The sequence below is a fragment of the Triticum urartu genome, chromosome 2A (genome assembly GCF_056163025.1).
Source record: "Triticum urartu cultivar PI428250 chromosome 2A, HENAU_Tu73, whole genome shotgun sequence".
Taxonomy (NCBI): domain Eukaryota; kingdom Viridiplantae; phylum Streptophyta; class Magnoliopsida; order Poales; family Poaceae; genus Triticum; species Triticum urartu.
The window spans coordinates 355,228,163-355,248,800 of record NC_141874.1 but is presented as its reverse complement, the minus strand read 5'-3'; the positions used below and the strand labels follow the sequence as shown (position 1 = coordinate 355,248,800).

The 20,638-nt window shown below is 48.6% G+C and overlaps 1 pseudogene; it reads left to right on the top strand.

Annotated features, from left to right (window-relative positions):
* The first annotated feature begins 8,574 nt into the window (after positions 1 to 8,574).
* LOC125541522 (putative CCR4-associated factor 1 homolog 11 pseudogene) lies at positions 8,575 to 9,917 on the top strand (annotated as a pseudogene).
* Positions 9,918 to 20,638: the final 10,721 nt, after the last annotated feature.

Below are 20,638 nucleotides of genomic sequence, written 5' to 3'. Positions count from 1 at the left end.
CTCACTGACAGAACTGTTCTCCTCCATCTTGCAGCTATAGAACTTATTAGAGACTTCATATCTCTCAATCCGGGCATTTGCTTGAAATATTAACTTCAACTCCTGGAACATCTCATATGCTCCATGACGTTCAAAACGTCGTTGAAGTCCCGGTTCTAAGCCGTAAAGCATGGCACACTGAACTATCGAGTAGTCATCAGCTTTGCTCTGCCAGATGTTCACAACATCTGGTGTTGCTCCAGCAGCAGGCCTGGCACCCAGCGGTGCTTCTAGGACGTAATTCTTCTGTGCAGCAATGAGGATAATCCTCAAGTTACGGACCCAGTCCGTGTAATTGCTACCATCGTCTTTCAACTTTGCTTTCTCAAGGAACGCATTAAAATTCAATGGAACAACAGCACGGGCCATTTATCTACAATCATACATAAACAAGCAAGATACTATTAGGTACTAAGTTCATGATAAATTTAGGTTCAATTAATCATATTACTTAAAGAACTCCCACTTAGATAGATATCCCTCTAATCCTCTAAGTGATTACGTGATCCAAATCAACTAAACCATGTCCGATCATCACGTGAGATGGAGTAGTTTCATTGGTGAACATCACTATGTTGATCATATCTACTATATGATTCACGCTCGACCTTTCGGTCTCCGTGTTCCGAGGCCATATCTGTATATGCTTGGCTCGTCAAGTATAACCTGAGTATTCCGCGTGTCCAACTGTTTTGCACCCGTTGTATTTGAACATAGAGCCTATCACACCCGATCATCACGTGGTGTCTCAGCACGAAGGACTTTCGCAACGGTGCATACTCAGGGAGAACACTTCTTGATAATTTAGTGAGAGATCATCTTATAATGCTACCGTCAATCAAAGCAAGATAAGATGCATAAAAGATAAACATCACATGCAATCAATATAAGTGATATGATATGGCCATCATCATCTTGTGCTTGTGATCTCCATCTCCGAAGCACCGTCATGATCACCATCGTCACCGGCGCGACACCTAGATCTCCATCGTAGCATCGTTGTCGTCTCGCCAATCTTATGCTTCCACGACTATCGCTACCGCTTAGTGATAAAGTAAAGCATTACAGCGCGATTGCATTGCATACAATAAAGCGACAACCATATGGCTCCTGCCAGTTGCCGATAACTCGGTTACAAAACATGATCATCTCATACAATAAAATTTAGCATCATGTCTTGACCATATCACATCACAACATGCCCTGCAAAAACAAGTTAGACGTCCTCTACTTTGTTGTTGCATGTTTTACGTGGCTGCTACGGGCTTAAGCAAGAACCAATCTTACCTACGCATCAAAAACCACAACGATAGTTTGTCAAGTTGGTGCTGTTTTAACCTTTGCAAGGACCGGGCGTAGCCATACTCATTTCAACTAAAGTTGGAGAAACTGTCACCCGCAAGCCACCTATGTGCAAAGCACGTCGGGAGAACCGGTCTCGCGTAAGCGTACGCGTAATGTCGGTCTGGGCCGCTTCGTCCAACAATACCGCCGAACCAAAGTATGACATGCTGGTAAGCAGTATGACTTATATCGCCCACAACTCACTTGTGTTCTACTCGTGCATATAACATCAACATATAAAACCTAGGCTCGGATGCCACTGATGGGTTTCATAGTAATTTCAAAAAAATTCCTACACTCACGCAAGATCATGGTGATGCATAGCAACGAGAGGGGAGAGTATGATCTACGTACCCTTGTAGATCGACAACGGAAGCGTTTGGTTGATGTAGTCGTACGTCTTCATGGCCCGACCGATCAAGCACCGAAACTACGGCACCTCCGAGTTCTAGCACACGTTCAGCTCGATGACGATCCCCGGACTCCGATCCAGCAAAGTGTCGGGGAAGAGTTCCGTCAGCACGACGGCGTGGTGACGATCTTGATGTACTACTGTCGCAGGGCTTCGCCTAAGCACCGCTACAATATTATCGAGAACTATAGTGGAAGGGGGCACCGCACACGGCTAAGAATATGATCACGTGGATCAACTTGTGTTTCTCTGGGCTGCCCCTGCCTCTGTATATAAAGTCTCAAGGGGGGGTGCGGCCGGCCTAGGAGAGGCGCGCCAGGAGGAGTCCTACTCCCTCTGGGAGTAGGATTCCCCCCCCCCAATCCTAGTTGGAATAGGATTCGCGGAGGGGGGAAAAGAGAGAGGGGGGCCGGCCCCCTCTCCTTGTCCTATTCGGACCAAGGGAGGGGAGGGGGGCGCGGCCCATCTAGGGCTGCCCCTTCTCTTTTCCACTAAGGCCCACTTAGGCCCATATAGCTCCCGGGGGGGTTCCGGTAACCTCCCGGTACTCCGGTAAAATCCCGATTTCACCCGGAACACTTCCGATATCCAAACATAGGCTTCCAATATATCAATCTTTATGTCTCGACCATTTCGAGACTCCTCGTCATGTCCGTGATCACATCCGGGACTCCGAACAACCTTCGGTACATCAAAATGTATAAACTCATAATATAACTGTCATCGTAACCTTAAGCGTGCGGACCCTACGGGTTCGAGAACAATGTAGACATGACCGAGACACGTCTCCGGTCAATAACCAATAGCGGAACCTGGATGCTCATATTGGCTCCTACATATTCTACGAAGATCTTTTATCGGTCAGACCGCATAACAACATACGTTATTCCCTTTGTCATCGGTATGTTACTTGCCCGAGATTCGATCGTCGGTATCCCATACCTAGTTCAATCTCGTTACCGGCAAGTCTCTTTACTCGTTCTGTAATACATCATCCCGCAACTAACTCATTAGTTGCAATGCTTGCAAGGCTTAAGTGATGTGCATTACCGAGAGGGCCCAGAGATACCTCTCCGACAATCGGAGTGACAAATCCTAATCTCGAAATACGCCAACCCAACATGTACCTTTGGAGACACCTGTAGAGCTCCTTTATAATCACCCAGTTATGTTGTGACGTTTGGTAGCACACAAAGTGTTCCTCTGGCAAACGGGAGTTGCATAATCTCATAGTCATAGGAACATGTATAAGTCATGAAGAAAGCAATAGCAACATACTAAATGATCGGGTGCTAAGCTAATGGAATGGGTCATGTCAATCAGATCATTCAACTAATGATGTGATCCTGTTAATCAAATGACAACTCTTTGTCCATGGTTAGGAAACATAACCATCTTAGATTAGCAAGCTAGTCTAGTAGAGGCATACTAGTGACACTCTGTTTGTCTATGTATTCACACATGTATTATGTTTCCGGTTAATACAATTCTAGCATGAATAATAAACTTTTATCATGATATAAGGAAATAAATAATAACTTTATTATTGCCTCTAGGGATTCCTTTAAGAGGTAGACCGCGCTGACGTTATCACAATAGACAAGAGTGGCCGTGTGAACATCACAAAGCAACTCTTGGAGCAGCTGACGTATCCAAGAGCACTCGGCCACGGCATTGGCCACGGCGCGATACTCTGCCTCGGCGCTGGAGCGAGAGACCGTGGGTTGCCACTTCAATGACCAAGAGATCAACGAGGGCCCAAGGTAGATGAAGTAGCCTGACGTAGAGCGTCGTGTGTCGGGGCAGCCAGCCCAGTCAGCATCCGAGTAGGCCACGAGGTCGATAGAGGCAGAGGCCGTCAGGGTGAGTCCCAAGGACATGGTGCCGCGTATGTAATGAAGAATACGCTTCACCAGAGTCCAGTGAGAGTCACGCGGGGCGTGCATATGGAGGCACACCTGCTGAACAGCATACTGCAAGTCGGGGCGAGTCAGCGTCAAGTACTGTAAAGCATCGACAATAGAGCGATAAAATGCTCCATCGAACGTGAGAGACCCCTCCCGAGCAGAGACCTTCGCCTTCGTGTCGACGGGAGTGGGCGCTGGCTTGCAGTTAAGCATACCGGCACACTCAAGGAGCTCGTGGGCATACTTCTGCTAATGCAGAAAGAAACCATCAGCCCGGCGGATCACCTCAATGCTGAGAAAGTAGTGCAGGGGCCCCAAGTCCTTGAGGGCGAACTCATCACGAAGACGAGCAGTCAGCCGCTGAAGGAGATCGAGGGTGGACGCCGTGAGGATGATGTCGTCGACATAGAGCAGCAGATATGCAGTGTCAGCTCCCTGATGATACACAAAAAGTGAGGCATCGGAGCGAGTGGACCGAAAGCCTAGAGACTGCAGGAAGGCGGCGATACGCTGGTACCAAGCCCGAGGCGCCTGCTTCAACCCGTACAGAGAGCGGGAGAGCAAGCACACGAAATCGGGGTGCTCGGTGTCGACGAAACCAGTAGGCTGCTCACAGAACACCTGCTCGGCGAGATGACCGTGCAAGAAGGCATTGGAAACTTCCAACTGATGCACAGGCCAGGCGCGTGAGACGGCCAGCTGAAGGACGGCACGGATCGTGCCCGGTTTCACAACCGGGGCGAAGGTGTCGGTGAAGTCCACGCCCGCGCGCTACCAAAAACCACGAACCACCCATCGAGCCTTGTAGCGCTCGAGAGAACCGTCTGGGCGAGTCTTGTGGCGAAACACCCACTTGCCAGAGATGATGTTGGCACGAGGGGGTCGCGGAACAAGCTGCCATGTGCAGTTGTGCTGTAAGGCGTCGAACTCCTCCTACATCACTGCTAGCCAGTGGGGATCCCGAAGGGCAGCACGAGCGGAGGTGGGGACGGGTGATGGCGTCGACGTCGAGGCGGTGCACACATACTCGTCGGCGGAGTAGCGCGTACTGGGCCGGAGCACTCCTGCTCGGGCACGGGTAGTCACGCCAAGTGGCGGGGCAGCAGGGCCGTCGGGTGCCACGGCGGCAGGGGGCACGGCGGCGGTGGCACCCGGTGCGGCGGCGGGCACCGCAGCACCGGCAGCAGCAGAGGCCGCAACGGCAGCGGCGACGGGGGCCGCGCCAGCAGGGGCCGCACGTCGGCCGATCCCGCGACGGCGGGCGAGGTCGAGGTCGAGCCCGTCGCAGGGGTGGCGGCGCCAGCCGGGGTGGCGGGCGGTGTGCCCACCGACTCGACCTCGTAAGAGGGAGTCGAGAACCCGGGAGGTGGTGGCAGAAGGCGCCGGGCCGGGGGGCCGCCGGGGGGTGCCGCTGCGCATCGCTCCAGTTAGGGGGCGCGGGGGCCGGTGCCGAAGAATCCGCAGCCGAAGGGACCTGAAAAAAGGGAACACCGTCTCGACAAAATACACGTGCCTCGAGGTGTACACGCGATGAGTGACAGGATCATAGCACCGGTAACCTTTGGTGTTGGGAGGGTAGCCAAGGAAGATGCATGGAACGGTTCGGGGTGCGAGCTTGTGTGGCGTGGTGGACGCAGTGCTGGGATAACAGAGACACCCAAAGATGCGGAGACCATCATAGGACGGTGGTGTACCGAAGAGAAGGTGGTGAGGAGCGTAGTTCCACCGAGGACGACACGGACGAATGTTAACTAAGAGGGTGGCGGTGGCGAGGGCATCAGGACAAAACCGAGCAGGCACGTTTGAGTGAAAGAGTAACGTGCGAACGCAGTCATTAAGAGTGCGAAGAATGCGCTCGGCGCGGCCGTTCTGCTGTGAAGTGTAGGGGCAAGTCAGACGGAAGATGGTGCCATGAGAGGTGAGAAGTGTGCGAAGACCAATGTTGTCAACCTCTTTTCCGTTATCAGTTTGGAGTGCAAGTATGGGATGACCGAACTAGGTGGTGACATAGGAATAAAAGGCGCTGAGTGTGGCTAAGGCATCGGATTTGCGACGAAGAGGAAAAGTCCACACATAATGAGAATAATCATCTAAAATCACCAAGTAGTAGAGATAGCCCGTGTTACTCGCAACGGGAGATGTCCAAATATCACTATGAAGTAATTGAAACGGAAAAGTGGAAATTGAGGAGGACACACTAAAGGGAAGACGAACATGCTTGCCTAAGCGGCATGCCTCACAAGAGTGCTCGTCGAGCTTATTACATGAGAATGAGAAACTCCTGAGAATTTGACGTAACACGGTGTGGTTGGGGTGACCCAAGCGAGCGTGCCAAAGGTCGACGCCGGCGGCAAAGGCGACAGGTGTGGAAGTGGAGGCGCCGGCGTGCACGGGGTAGAGCTCATCGGGACTTTCACAACGGTGAAGAACCATCCGGGTACGGGCGTCTTTCACAGAAAAGCCAACGCCGTCAAATTCAACAGTAAGTGGGTTCTCACGAGTAAGACGACGAACGAAAACTAGGTTCGTGACTAAGTCTGGAGAAAAAAGAACATTAGACATATTGATGGGTGTGGAAGTGGAGGGAAAACTAGCGCTACCGATATGAGTAATAGATAAGGAGGAGCCGTTACCGACGGTGATACGAGTGGTTGTGTGAACAGGAGTGGAGGAGGTTAGGTTACTGGGATGAGCTGTCATGTGCGCGGTAGCACCTGAGTCCATGTACCAGTCGCCTTCGCCGATAGAGCTACTCGGCGATGGCGCGGAGTGCTGGGCGGCGAGGAGGGCGGGGTCCCATGGCGCAGGTACCGACGGCGGTGAGAGGCCCTCATAGGGCAGCGCCGAAGCGGGCGGGCCATAACCACCAAGGGGCGACGGCACAAGGAGGGTGCCGTAGCCGGTGTCGGTCGACTGGTAAGGCGCGCCGATGAACCCCCGATGGCCCGCGGGGAGAGCCTGCGGGTGGTGCGGGGCCCAGCCGGCGCCCTGGGCCGGCGGCGGCACAGGGAGGGTGCCGTAGCCGGTGCCGGTCGACGGGTAACACCAGCCTGGAGAGGCCATCGCCGGGGCCGGCGGAGCAGGGCCGCCGGCCATTGGCGGGGACGGCTGCATGTGGGTGACGCCGGATGCGCCGTAGGCGGCGACCGCGCCGTATGGCGCCGGGGCCGCACCGGAGGGCGCTGGTGGCGGGACGGCAGAGGCGGCGGCGGACAGGCCGATGAACGCCATCGGTGGCGGCGCGGAGGAGCCGCGCGGCGGCGGCGGCGCGGAGGAGTTGCGCGGCATCGGGGTAGCCGCGGCGCGGAAGAGTCGCGCGGCGGCGGTTAGCGGCGGCCGCAGCGCGGGAGTCGCGCGGCAGCGGCGGCGGCGCTGGGTCGCGGCGGCGGCGCGGGAGGAGTGCGCGGCGGTGGTGGGGTGGCGGCGGCGGCGCGGGAAGAGTCGCGCGGCGGCGGCGGCAGAAAGGCGGCGGCCGCGGCGACTAGGAGACGCGGCGGCTTGGAGCGGCGGCGGCGCGCGCGACGCGTTGCGCGGGCGGCGGCGGCTTGGAGCGGTGGCGGCGGCGCCGCGAGGAGAGGCACGGCAGCGGCGGATCGGAAGCAAGGAAAATAACCTAAAAAACTGATACCATGTGGAAGGAGAGATTTGCAATACAATGAACGTTGTATTGATGGGGTGCTGGTGCACGTATATATAATACAAGGAAAGATCTCTACCTCAACTATACAAGACTAGAAGGTGGGCCACAACTCCAATACACGTGCAATACAAAACACATACTCAACATCCTTCCCCCACGTCTTGCTGCTGCTTCTCTTCTCCGACCCCCTTTGTTGTTGCTCTTCTTCTCTTGCGCCCCTGCTGCTCCTAACTTGTTGCTCGCTGCTGCTTCTCTTCCAATTCCCCATCTGCTGTTGTTCTTCTTCTCCTCAAAATCCCAAGTTGCTGCTCCTTCTCTGAACTAACTGCTGGCTGCTATTACCTCTCCCCAAAACTGCCGTTGCTCCTCTTTCTTGCCGCACCTTCTCTCAAACGCCCCTGCTGCTCCTAATCTGAACCATAAACTGCTGCTATCTCTCTTTTTTCCTCTCTATCTTCTCTGAAATTCTGTAATAGAAGATGTGTAATGCCTTGTAATGTTCAGATTCTATGAATGTTTGCAATCCGTGAATGGTTCAGTTTCGTACTTATAAATATTGTATCACATATTATGTGTTCTCACTAGTTGAATTGTTCTTGCTGTGTATCTGTGATCTATCTATCACCATATATGTGTACCTAACCCTGTGAACTAGTTCCAGTTTTTAGTTTATGTGTTTACTCAAATACTTGTGATACAAAAATATGTGTGTGAGTTTGTGATGTGAAACATTTTTATTCAGCCCATATAACTGTGATTCTTCCCATTGTTATATTTTTGTCCCTGTCATATAATCTTGTTTATTATATAATCTTTCATGCCCTGCTGTTAGCATTTTAGTTTCTCAAGTAATTGGAAAGTACCAAAAAGTAAGCGAAGAAAATCTTAATATCCATGTGCTATTTGCATTTTCTTTGTGAAAGATCTTCGGGAACAACCTTGTTTAGTTTAGGTTTATTTCCTTGTAATCATCATCTACATTCTGTCACCTAGCTTTAGTCGAACATAGTCGTCGTCGTCTAATCCATGAGGAGAACACGACACTCACAGAATTGGGCGAAATACCCAACTGTACTTACACATGATCAACGACGCCGACACAAACACGTCGAACGACGCCGACGCAAATCAAGATATGTACGCACCTTTAAATTGCAACCCCCTCGAGTCTTACCGTGCCGTCACGTCACGCGGCAAGGCGTATACATACATGATACTCACCCCTCCAAAAATATCTCCGGAACCCAACGACCAAACCGAGAAGTCGGCGCTCCACGACGTACGCGCGCTCCGGTAAAGATGTGCTTCATCCCGAACTCACCGCGGGCGATGACCCTCGACGTTGTTGGCGGGAAAGAATCGGCACCCGTGATGATTGGGTCACTGGCGACGCCTTCGCCTTCTTGCCGGAGGTCTCGACAACCATACCGGCGCTGGTGGCGAACGGGCGGCGGATGTTGCCGGCATTGATGTCGCTGCCGGGTAACGTGGTGGTGCGGCCAGTGTGGGCGCACAATCTGCAGGACGAGGTGGAGCTAATCGAGTCGCTCCTGCCACGCTTCCGGTACGCCGCAGTCGACACGGAATTCCCGGGGACGGTGTACCGGTCCAAGGTGCCGGCGTACGCACTCACGGAGGAGAAGAAGTACGCCCTGCTCAAGGCGAACGTCGACGGGCTGCACCTGATCCAACTAGGCCTCACCCTGTTCGACGCGGCGGGCCGGCTCCCGGACCTTGGCACCGGCGGCGCCGTGCAGTACGTGTGGGAGTTCAACTTTCGCGAATTCGACGTCCGGCGCCACCGCTATGCACCCGAATCAATTGAGCTGCTGCGGGGCAAGGGCGTGGACTTCGACCGGACACGCCGGGAGGGAATCGACGGGGCGGCGTTGGGCCCGCGGCTGCGCAAGCTGCTGCGCGGTGGCCTTGGCGATGCCGGGGTGATCACGTTCAGTGGCACCTACGACCTGGCGTACCTCGTCAAGCTGATGCTAGGCCGCGGGTACAAGCTGCCCGCCACGCCGGCGCAGTTCGAGAGCGTCGTGAAGGCCATGGTCCGCAAGAGGCTGTACGACGTTAAAGAGATGGCGCGTCGCTGCCCTGGCGACGTCGACCTCCGCGGCGGGCTGGACCGCGTGGCCGGGAAACTGGACGTGAGGCGGGCCGTCGGTGAGGCGCACCAGGCCGGTTCCGATAGCCTGCTCACGTGCCAGGCGTTCATGAAGATACGGGAGCGCTACTTCGTCGACGACCACGAGCTGACGACCCTCGCTGGCGTGGTGGCCGGCGTCACCGTGTGCTGACTGCTCACGCCAACATGCACCCGTGTGTAAATATAAACAACTACGTAGATTTGGATCTTTGCTTACGACTAACTTTTGTCGTCCTTTTTTTTTAGGAATCGATTCAGTTTTGCTAAAGCACATCTAGATGTGTCATAAATATTGCACATCTAAGTCCTATGTCATTGATCATACATTGAGATTCATGCGGATATTTTTTTCTTTTCCTTTTTATGCTTGATTTAACCACTTAGATGTGCAATAACTAGAACATATCTATATGTGCCCTAGACACACCCGAATCGATTAGGAGTCTCTTGTGAACAAAATGTTTGAATCGTTCATGACTTTCGAGATAATTGACTAGTTGAATTCTTTTAAGAAAAAGAAATAGGGTATAATGAAAAACAATTGCGCTAAAACTTAGTCGACCGAATCTCTACTCCTAATGGAGCAGTTGGTAAATAGTATCCACGGTTTATTTTCGTCGATTTTTTTCGTCTCCTCTCTCACCGTCCCACCGGTTTATTTTCGCATCATCTCCCACACAACGAAAAAAATATGAACGGATCAGAATTTTCCATGCTGGCGCAAGTTATTATTTAGTAATATCTTTATGTGGAAGAATCAATCATGGTCAATCTTTAAAGATCAAATATAAATTAATTAACCTTACCATAAATCGCTCAATCATATTAATTAATATTTCCATACATCAAAGAATCAATCATGATCACTCTCTAAAGATCAAATCTAAATTAATTAATCTTTTCTTCTCGTCCAATCTCCGAATCTTTATTGTCTTCTCTTCTATTTCCTACCTTCCCCCTCGCCGCCTCCTCACACAAGGTCGTCGTAGAAGGAGGTCGAGAGGTGCGGAGCCATGCCGGAGAGATGGAGGAGGGCGCTGGGAGGCAAGGCATTCGGGAGGGGAGGGGAGCGCTCTGAGGTGGACGCGTTGGAGGGTCGGGTGTCTGGTAGCAGTAGCAATGGTGACGGAGATCTGGGCCTAGCCTTGGAGGCCATGAAGATTGTCAGGCTTCAACTGCACAACTGCTGTCGAGGATCTTGCCGCCAGCATCGACTCCATCCATCTCTCGGTCGTCATCGCAGGTGCGTGCTTCTCGGGCAGTTGTGATTAACATGGTGATTTGCATCTCCCTGATTTGCAAACGCATGCAGCAAACAAGGCCAGCTCTTACTTTCTCCTGATTGGATTGCCAAAGGGGAAGTCCTTTGTACTTTCCTCTTTCTTCATGTACTTGGTAGCTAGCAGCAAGAAATAAGAAAAATGCATCACACTTAGTTTAGCCACTGCAATTTCAATAATGTTTGCAATCATAGAGAATTTGTTGTTAGAGTTTATTGTAAGAAATAGCTGCAGTTAGCATTTTATCATATTAATAGATTGATTATGTAGAGAAAAGCAATGTGATAATATTATTGGTGAAACTGCAGCTTCCTGAACTGTCGATTCGAATGTGCTTCGTACGTGGATATTCTGTACATAAAGGTTACTTGGACCATGTTTCTTCCCCTCGTCTTTTTACTCCGGACCATGTTTAATAGGTTGATTCTTCTATCTTTATGCATGTCTGTCTTAAACTGATTATTAGTACTATTTCAGTTGTCCTTTTCTAGAGAATTATCACTTGTCTATTCAAGCATTATATTGTACATTGATGCAGTCCATATCATATGGGCAGCTAGGGGCACAATTTCATTTCATTGTATATTTTATTATTTTCCATATGACAAGCTAATGAATTTACTTTCATGCAATCGACATGTACATTCAAATTAGTATGGCTTCATCACATGAGTTTCGACTGACTTCTGCAACTACTATTTTGGTGATGGCGACAATGACTAATTCTATATGGTGAATCGATGGTGATATATTCCTCGATGGCTACATAAGCACTTATTACAAACTAATTCTTGTGGTATTTTTCAATTGTGATTATCTCACTTCATTCTGCGAGCATTTTTGTGACGTAGTTAGTTTAGATTCCTTCGAGGAAGGTGGTATGTCAAACTCTCGCTATGATAATACTCTATATGAAACACAGTGAATCTAAACTCAGCTTAAGGCTATTGATCAGATTTAATCAAGAACACCTAACCGAGGACTGGTGTTTCATCAGAGTTCAGGTATGTATGCTATTAGGTGCCATCAAAGTGTGAACAAATCAAATGAAGAATGCCAGAAACACTCAGGTGCATTTCAAATTGTCCTATTCCTGCTGAATTCTGCCAACTGCACTGTTCCCTTCTCTTTGTTCTATAAAATTTTGTCCATATTTTGTTGAATGAGATGATTGCGTTCTACTGTATCAAAATATGTACTTGTGCAGTTAGTCCTCTGCTGATTATAAGGATCATTGGCGACTGAAGGAACCCTGACTGTCAAAAGTGTTTTGGAACTGAAGTCCCATTGTTCATCGTCTTGATTTTTGTCGGAAATTCTTTGAAGCTGGTAACTTGTCGTTTAAATGGTTTGTATGGTTTGTTTGTTGAATGAATGTTTGGCCTTGCAAGATACTTCAGAGGTAATGCATGAATGCATGCTGGCAGATACGCTTGAGCCGTGGGACTGCCGACTGCATGTACATCACATGCTGGTAAGGCCTACTTCCTTGAACCGCCATCGCCCGTGGGATATTCTTGGCAACCCTTCGTGCACCCCTTGCCGGAACTGCCGGAACGTTCCCAAGAAACTCTCGCCTGCTGCAACCCATGGTGCACTATCCCATCTTCATGTGTTACTGCGTATGATTGACTTTATGTGAGAATATTCAGATAGATGCACTAGCAGTGTAGATGGAAGAAATTGTGTGCCATGGTGCTTCTAAGTTGGGATGGATGTACATGTATAGTACTCCCTCCGTTCCTAAATATAAGTCTTTGTAGAGATTTTACTATGGACCACATACAAATGTATGTAGATGCATTTTTGAGTGTAGATTTACTCATTTTGCTTTGTATGTAGTCCATAGTGAAATCACTACAAAGACTTATATTTAGGAACGGAGGAAGTATATGTGTTCATTGTTAAGCCTTTGCCTGGATCGGAAGTAGGCCCGCGCTATGTTGATACCTAAGGCGTGAAACTGAAAACGACTTGTTCTACATTAGTAGAGAACCAACACTAATACATTTTTTGATAGGCAACTTGGATTTCCCGCAATAAATGGTTTATGGAGGCATACATATGTACAACACACGAGTTTGGTTTATTTCCACGGTGAAGACAACACAGTATACCTTTAGGCAAGCTTGGGTTTATGGTCATCACTAATACAAATCCTTCATAGCTAATTTTGGATTCTTTCTAAAACTTGCCGTATTGAAAATGAAAACCATATGTAATTCATCTTCTTGATAGGCCACATGCACATTAGGCAAGTCAGGGACTATTGCATGTGTACTAAATCCGGCGGCAAGAATTTAAGACGGTGAGGCGTGTCATGAGTCCACTACCGGCGACAATACATCAGTGACTACACATGTGTTGTACAAACACGCTCACATCATGGATTTGAGAAATAGAGAGAGGGGGAAATATGATTGTGTGTGTGCAAAAAAGTCATTTGGCGATTTATGGATGCGAAGTCTGACATACATCCTTTCGTACTCATATCATTCCAATTTACATGCTTTCTAAGGAAATTGTCACAATACATGCAAGATTAAGTAGCAGAACCAACGGCATAGTGCCCATGTCTAATCTTTTTCTTTTTGCAAGAAAAAGAGATTTCATTGTTCAACCCAAGGGAATACAGTCGTTCATGCATAGCAAATCAATCTCATTTGGACCTGATCTAAGTCACACGGCAGTTCGCATAGTGTGGTGCCCTAGCTGAGCGACACAATGAGCCACGCTGTTACGTGACCTTCGCACAGTTGAAACAATAACGTAGCAGTGGATCAAAAAGTTTATCACGTAGACTCATTTTTCTTTCTTTTTGGTTCTTTTTTCAGACAACCTCTGGGCCACCCTATAGAGGCTGGAGTACATAGTAGCGTCATTGGTTTGTGCATGCCAGAGCGGTGGAGCAAACGATATAGGACGATGTTCAAGAGGTTATCTTAGCCCATATAAATGTCTAGATTTTGTTTTAGTTTTTAAGCTTATAGACTATACCATAGCTGGTGGAAGGATAATGTTTAGCCGAGGTTGGTGTGTGTGAATGGAGGTGAAATGGGGATTAACTACAAGCGGATGCGTCATAAACAGTTGTTACGAGCTTGCATAAGGCAGAAGAAGTGGGTGGAGGAATAACAGGAAGACGAGTGATTTAAGGTTACAAAAATAGACAATGTCACCTCATATGCACAAGCCAGAGCCGGTGATTGTGACACCCTTGGCGGTTTCCTTCTTGGAGGCATCATCGAGGTGAAGCTCCCATCTCCTTCCGCTATCTCCAAGGGAAACCCTTGATCAGTCAATAAGATGATGGCGACACTCAGGTGTTCCACCCCCTTGGGCGTGTCATTCCCCCCTTGGGAGCGCCATTCTTGGAGGTGTTGTAACACCCACGATGCGGCTATATCTCCCACGTGTCGGGGCACGACTTAGAGGTATAACCGCATGGTAGGCATGTCGCAAGAGGGGTAATCTTTACACATCCCATGTACTGAATAAGAAGGGGATAAAGAGTTGGTTTACAATCGCCACTTCACACAATACAAGTTAAACATACAACATCCAGAATACAATCAAGATCCGACTACAGAACCAAAATAAAAGAAGACAACCCCAAATGCTAGATCCCCGATCGCCCCAATTGGGCTCCACTACTGATCAACAGGAAACGAAACAACACAACGAATAAGATCTTCATCAAGCTCCCACTTGAGCTCGGTTGTGTCACCTGCATTGGTATCATCGGCACCTGCAAGTTTTTGGAAGTATCTGTGAGCCACGGGGACTCAGCAATCTCACACCCGCGAGATCAAGACTATTTAAGCTTATGGGTAGGAAAGGGGTAGTGAGGTGGAGCTGCAGCAAGCACTAGCATATATGGTGGCTAACATACGCAAATAAGAGCGAGAAGAGAAGCAATGCAACGGTCGTGAACTAGAAGTGATCAAGAAGTGATCCTGAAAGCTACTTACGCACAAGCATAACACGAGAACTGTGTTCACTTCTCGGACTCCGCCGAGAAGAGACCATCACGGTTACACACGCGGTTGATTCATTTTAATTAAGTTATGTGTCAAGTTCTCTACAACCGGACATTAACAAATTCCCATCTGCCCATAACCGCGGGCACGGCTTTCGAAAGTTCAAAACCCTGCAGGGGTGTCGCAACTTAGCCCATCACAAGCTCTCACGGTCAACGAAGGATATTCCTTCTCTCAAGAAGACCCGATCAGACTCGGAATCCCAGTTACAAGACATTTTGACAATGGTAAAATAATACCAGCAAAGCCACCCGATGTGCCGGCATCCCGATAGGAGCTGCACATATCTCGTTCTCAGGGCAACACCGGATTGTCCAAACTTCCGGTAGGCCAGCCCAGAGTTACCCTTGGAGGCCACCGGCGGCTGACAGGTTCGGACCAACACTTAGACAAGCACTGGCCCGGGGGGGTTAAAATAAAGATGATCCTTGAGTCTGCAGAACCCAAGGGAAGGTGATAGGTTGTTAGGCAAATGGTAAAACCAAGGTTGGGCCTTGCTGGAGGAGTTTTATTCAAAGCAAACTGTCAAGGGGTCCCCATAACACCAACCGTGTAAGAACGCGAAATCAAGGAACATAACACCGGTATGACGGAAACTAGGGCGGCAAGAGTGCAACAAGACACCAGGCATAAGGCCGAGCCTTCCACCCTTTACCAAGTATATAGATGCATTAATTAAATAAGAGAGATATTGTGATATCCCAAACATATCCATGTTCCAACATGGAACAAACTTCATCTTCACCTGCAACTAGCAACGCTATAAGAGGGGCTGAGCAAAAGCGGTAACATAGCCAAACAACGGTTTGCTAGGAAAGGTTGGTTAGAGGCTTGACATGGCAATATGGGAGGCATGATATAGCAAGTGGTAGGTAACGCAACATAGCAATAGAACGAGCAACTAGCAAGCAAAGATAGAAGTGATTTCAAGGGTATGGTCATCTTGCCTGAGATCCCGCAAGGAAGAAGAACGAGTCCATGAAGAAGACAAACGGACGTAGTCGAACGGATCCTCACAACTCCGGAACGAAACCGAAGCTAACGAGAGAAGCAACCCGGAAAGAAGCAAGCAACATAGTAAACAACCATCACATAAACATGCCATGATGCATAATCAAGTATGATGCATGTCCGGTTTAAATATGCATGGCATGGCAAAGTGCACAAACAAAACTACAAGTTAAGTGGAGCCCAATATGCATATTGACGGAATACCAAATCAATTATTTAGTTCACTCCCGGTTAGGTACTCAACAATATTAAATGTTGGTTAACATGGCAAGAGGTGAAGCATAACAAAACTAAACCATCTAAACAATTTAAATGGGGCCGCATATAACAAACAACAAATCCGGTAAATCCCCATATGCATTTAGAAAATTAATGCAAACAACAATTTAAACATTCTTGATGTTGTTATCATGATGCAGATGACATGTGCAAGTTTTAAGCAATTTTATAAAAATGTTGATAAGAGCATGATATGAAGCATTTGTCATCGTGGCGGAAACGAAAGGGGTGCCACGACAACGAATCTGAAAATGATGCCACGGCAACATATCGGTTCCGGTAGCTCATGGAGATATCGGTGCAAAGGAAGTGTGGCGGGAGCGTGTGATGCAAGGATGGTGGGGTGCTCCCGACTACCGGGTGTCCCGCATGATGGTGGCAAGGCAAAAGAGGGGCTTCGTGCAACGAACAACTCGGACACGGAGCAACACACGGTTTAACTCATACATCTCAAGCATTCATCCACGGGTGTTGTCTCGGTGGTATACCTTCGAAGCATGCGTTTCGGGCGGAACAAGTTCGGCGCAAAGTAGAGGAAGTAGTTGTTCTCGCGACGGTAGTTTTACACACTCCGTAGGTGTTCGGGGTCACAACGAGGAACTTGACGTCCACGGGATCTTAGAGGGTCGACGGTAGTGGTACTCGGTCGTTTCGAAGAGGTACTTGTGGAATCCAACGACTTCGAGGCGACGATAGGCGTACATGGGTCTTCGGCGACGGTAGTCATACATGGTTCGGAGTGGTACTTGCGTCTTCGGACTTGCCGGTCTCGATTCTTGCAACGATAGTGGTACACTTAGTCATAGTGTTCGGGTCATCGGTAGAGGTACTAGACGCATCATCGGGTGTAGTCGTACACGAGGGTCTTGACGAATCCACGTAGTCGTACACGTTCAAGAAGAAATTTATGCGGTGTCGAGGCACTTGGCAGTTTTGTGTAGTCGGTCTTGCCGGTCTCGGTCTCAACAATGTAGTTGTACAAGCGCGCCATCGGACTTGTCAAATCCGAACTCTTCGAGGACCATCGTGGTACTTGGCGCTTGTGGGGTGGTGTTTGCCGAAACCAGGGGAACTTGACGAAATCTTCAACAATGGAACTTGGCGATAATCCTTGTTCGGTAGTCGTCTGACTTGACAACAATGGCAACAGCAAGCGGAGGAGGTCCTGGACTTCGGGCGCGCGATGCGACAGGGAGGAGGCGAGACCTCAGTGGCACATGGAGAGGGTCGTGGTCGTGCTCAACCACGTCGAGGAGGCCGTGGCGGAGCGAGCAAGAGGCGCTGGACATGGCAACCTACACGCCCAGCGGGGCACACGGGATGTAGGAGGCGAGGCAAGGCGTCAGAGGGAGCTGAGTAGCAGCAGGAGGGGAGGCGGAGGCGAGCTTGGTGGCCTGGACTCGCCGGTTGGAGCGGCGGCGGGGCTTGCCAGCGAGGCAGCCATGGGTGGCGCTGAGGTAGAAGAGGCCATGGCACGCTGGAGGCACGGAGGAGGCGACCAGAGAGGTCGGACGCGGGTGCCGGGGAAGCAGGCGAACGGCTGGCGGCAGTCCAGCGACGCGGTGCAGGGGCTTGCGGCGGGGCTGGAGCGCCGGGAGGCGACAGGGCTTGTCAATCTGTGCTGCTGCTGCTACGCGAGGTGAGAGGGCTGGAGGGAGAGCGGGCGCGGGCGCAGGGGTTGCGGGCATGGGAGATCGAGAGGGAAGAGGGGTTGAGCGGATGGTGATGGGGATGAGACTGCGTGCGTGCATGGGTGGCGGCGGTTGCGGGAGGACGAGAGGGAGCGGGATCGAGCAGAGGAACGACTGCGCCTAGGGTTAGAGCAGGGGAGAAACTGGGCCTTGGAGGCCGGCCCAGGGAGGGGGAAGTGGCCCAAGGCCTGCTGGCTGGATGGGCCTCGCTGGACCTCTTCTCTCTCTCTCTTTAAAAACTTAAATCTTTAACAGAAAAGAAATTAGAAAGAGGAAAAGAAAGAGAGGGTTGGGGAAGGATTTTGGGCATGGGGGTTATTTTTCTGGACTCACAAAAATGTGAGGAATTTGAATAAAATGGCAAGAGGATTTTTTGGAGAAAATAGATTCGCACATGTTGAATTTAATTCAACATGTTTGAATTTTGAAACCCATTCGAAAGGACTCTAAATGGGCTGAGATTTTAGAGGAGCCTCGACAAGAAGTGACAAGAATTGTTGGGAAAGTTTGAGGAAGAACTTGAGATAGAATGGGCATGGGAATTAAATTGCAAGTATGTTTTGGTGATTCCAAATTAATGGAATAATTATAATATAGCTCCCTAATAATAGTAGGAGACTTTTATATGTTATAAAGAGAATTTCATCATGTGAACTCCCTCAATTTAAATGGATCAAAGATCCATGCCATCTATTTAGTTAAGTTTTAAAAAGAGGGTGCAAGATGACATGATGCAATGCACATGATGCAATGATGAATGCAACAAGAAAAAACAAATCACACGACGAAGCTCGGAAAAACTGGAAGTCTTCTGGAGCGTTACAGGTGTGCATTGGCTCGAGGGACCAGTGGACGGTTTTAGCAGTCGAGCGGCGTTTCATGTCACACATCGACGATGTGGAGACTCGACGGCATGGCGAAGTAGGGTCTCGGCAACGGATGTGTGATGTTGGACACATGTAGGGAGGTGGCGTTGTCTGGTGCCATGGTGGCGTCGAAGACAGGCCTGAAAAGATTGATGCGCCAGTACCTGCTCTGAAGATGGATCGGTGAAGACCGTGGCGGCGACCTCTGAGAGTGCGCCAGACCGGTGTGTGGCCCAGACTCAGCTTGGCTGGGGCCTCCAGACGGAGTCAAAGACAAATGCCATGCCCCAATCCCCATCATACCCACAGATCAACGTGCCGGATCCGCAACTATATCATGTCGATCGATGATGCCATGTGTTTGGAGTAAGTATCATATATCAATATTTAATGTGCGCATATACATTATTATTATTCTTACTATCCAATTTTTAGGAAGGAATGTGTCCGGAGGGCGAAAACCCGTTCAATGGGCTTAAGTCTTAAGAAACTTCAAGGCATACTTAACATGGAGCAGCCTATGGACAATGATTGCTTCAACACCGCCGTGCGTATACTAGCATGTGACGAGGGAGTATTGTTCACAGACCCTCCTATACATTACATGGATCTAAGATTTTATGAAAGTTATCATAACTCTTCATTCTGCGTGTCGTTAGTATCAACATGTTGAAACAATATTTATTTTTTTACTTAGTCCATGATGCTAGAGTCAACACGAGGTCAAAAGTCCCGCGAGAAGAAAAGTATTCACATGTTGGGAACAATATTTGAGAGCTGGCCTTGGATGGACAACAACATCTCATCGTGCAACACGGTAAGTAAGGTATTTTGTCTATTGTTGTTTCTAATAGCTACACTTGTAAATTTATCTTCCGTATGCATTCATCGGTCGATACATCTTATCATCGACAAAGAGGCACGTCGTGTATATATTATGGACCTTATTCGTACATCACAGTCGTCAGAGGATAAAAATGTGAGGCATGTAGTGAAAATAAAAAGTTTTGCGAGGGAATTTAAAGAAGCACTCGAAATAAAGCAGCCCGGTTGGAATTCTGATATATCTAAATGGCAACGTTTATTTCCATTTGGTATTCCAACGAGCACCGATGGGTAATGAATTCATAATAAAACATTTATTTTTTTATAACTATATTTTTTATATTATTAATTTAGAAAATTGCAGGGATGTCTCTGGCTATTTTATTTTTCATTTTATACTTTGGTGGAACGGTAAAGAACTGGTCAAACTAGTTTGCGTGGTGAGTATTGTCTGTTACACGTTTTAAGACCTTCAACATGAAATATTCATACTAACTATATATATTGTTTGTGCAGGATGTGTATGAATTGAGGAAACACTTTTTATTATACTTGCTAAAACATTGTGGGAATGAAGCTAAAGGCAGCTTTTCTGATATTGTGCAAGAATTTCTTAAGCACATCAAGTAGATCTTAATAATTTTATAATAGATGTTTAGTTGGAACATCGCTCAATTTGTTCCACGGACATGTCGTTATTTTTCTTTTTGTTATCAATTTACATTGCAAGTGAAGTGGACTTTAATTATTAATTAATTGTGTTCGTGTTATGTTGTCTGTACATGTGAAATTTAACATGCATTATCTTTATATAACTCTAATGCACGGACATTCTATTATATTAACAAGATGCAACTCACATTGTACCATGCAAATTAAGCAAAAGACAACAATTCTAACATTGTACGGAGTGCATCAAGTAAATCTTAGTTTGTAAGAGATATTAGTTGGATCATTTCTTTGCTCTATGTACATATCGTTGAGTTAGATTTTCTATATTATTTTACATCGCAAGTGAAGTGAATTTCAATTACTTTTTGATTGATTGTTACGGGCTATCATTTATATACATACAAAATTGGCGTGCATTATGTTTATATATGCAATGGGCAAAAAAGAGTTCCATGACCCGTGGCAACGCACGGCCATTCT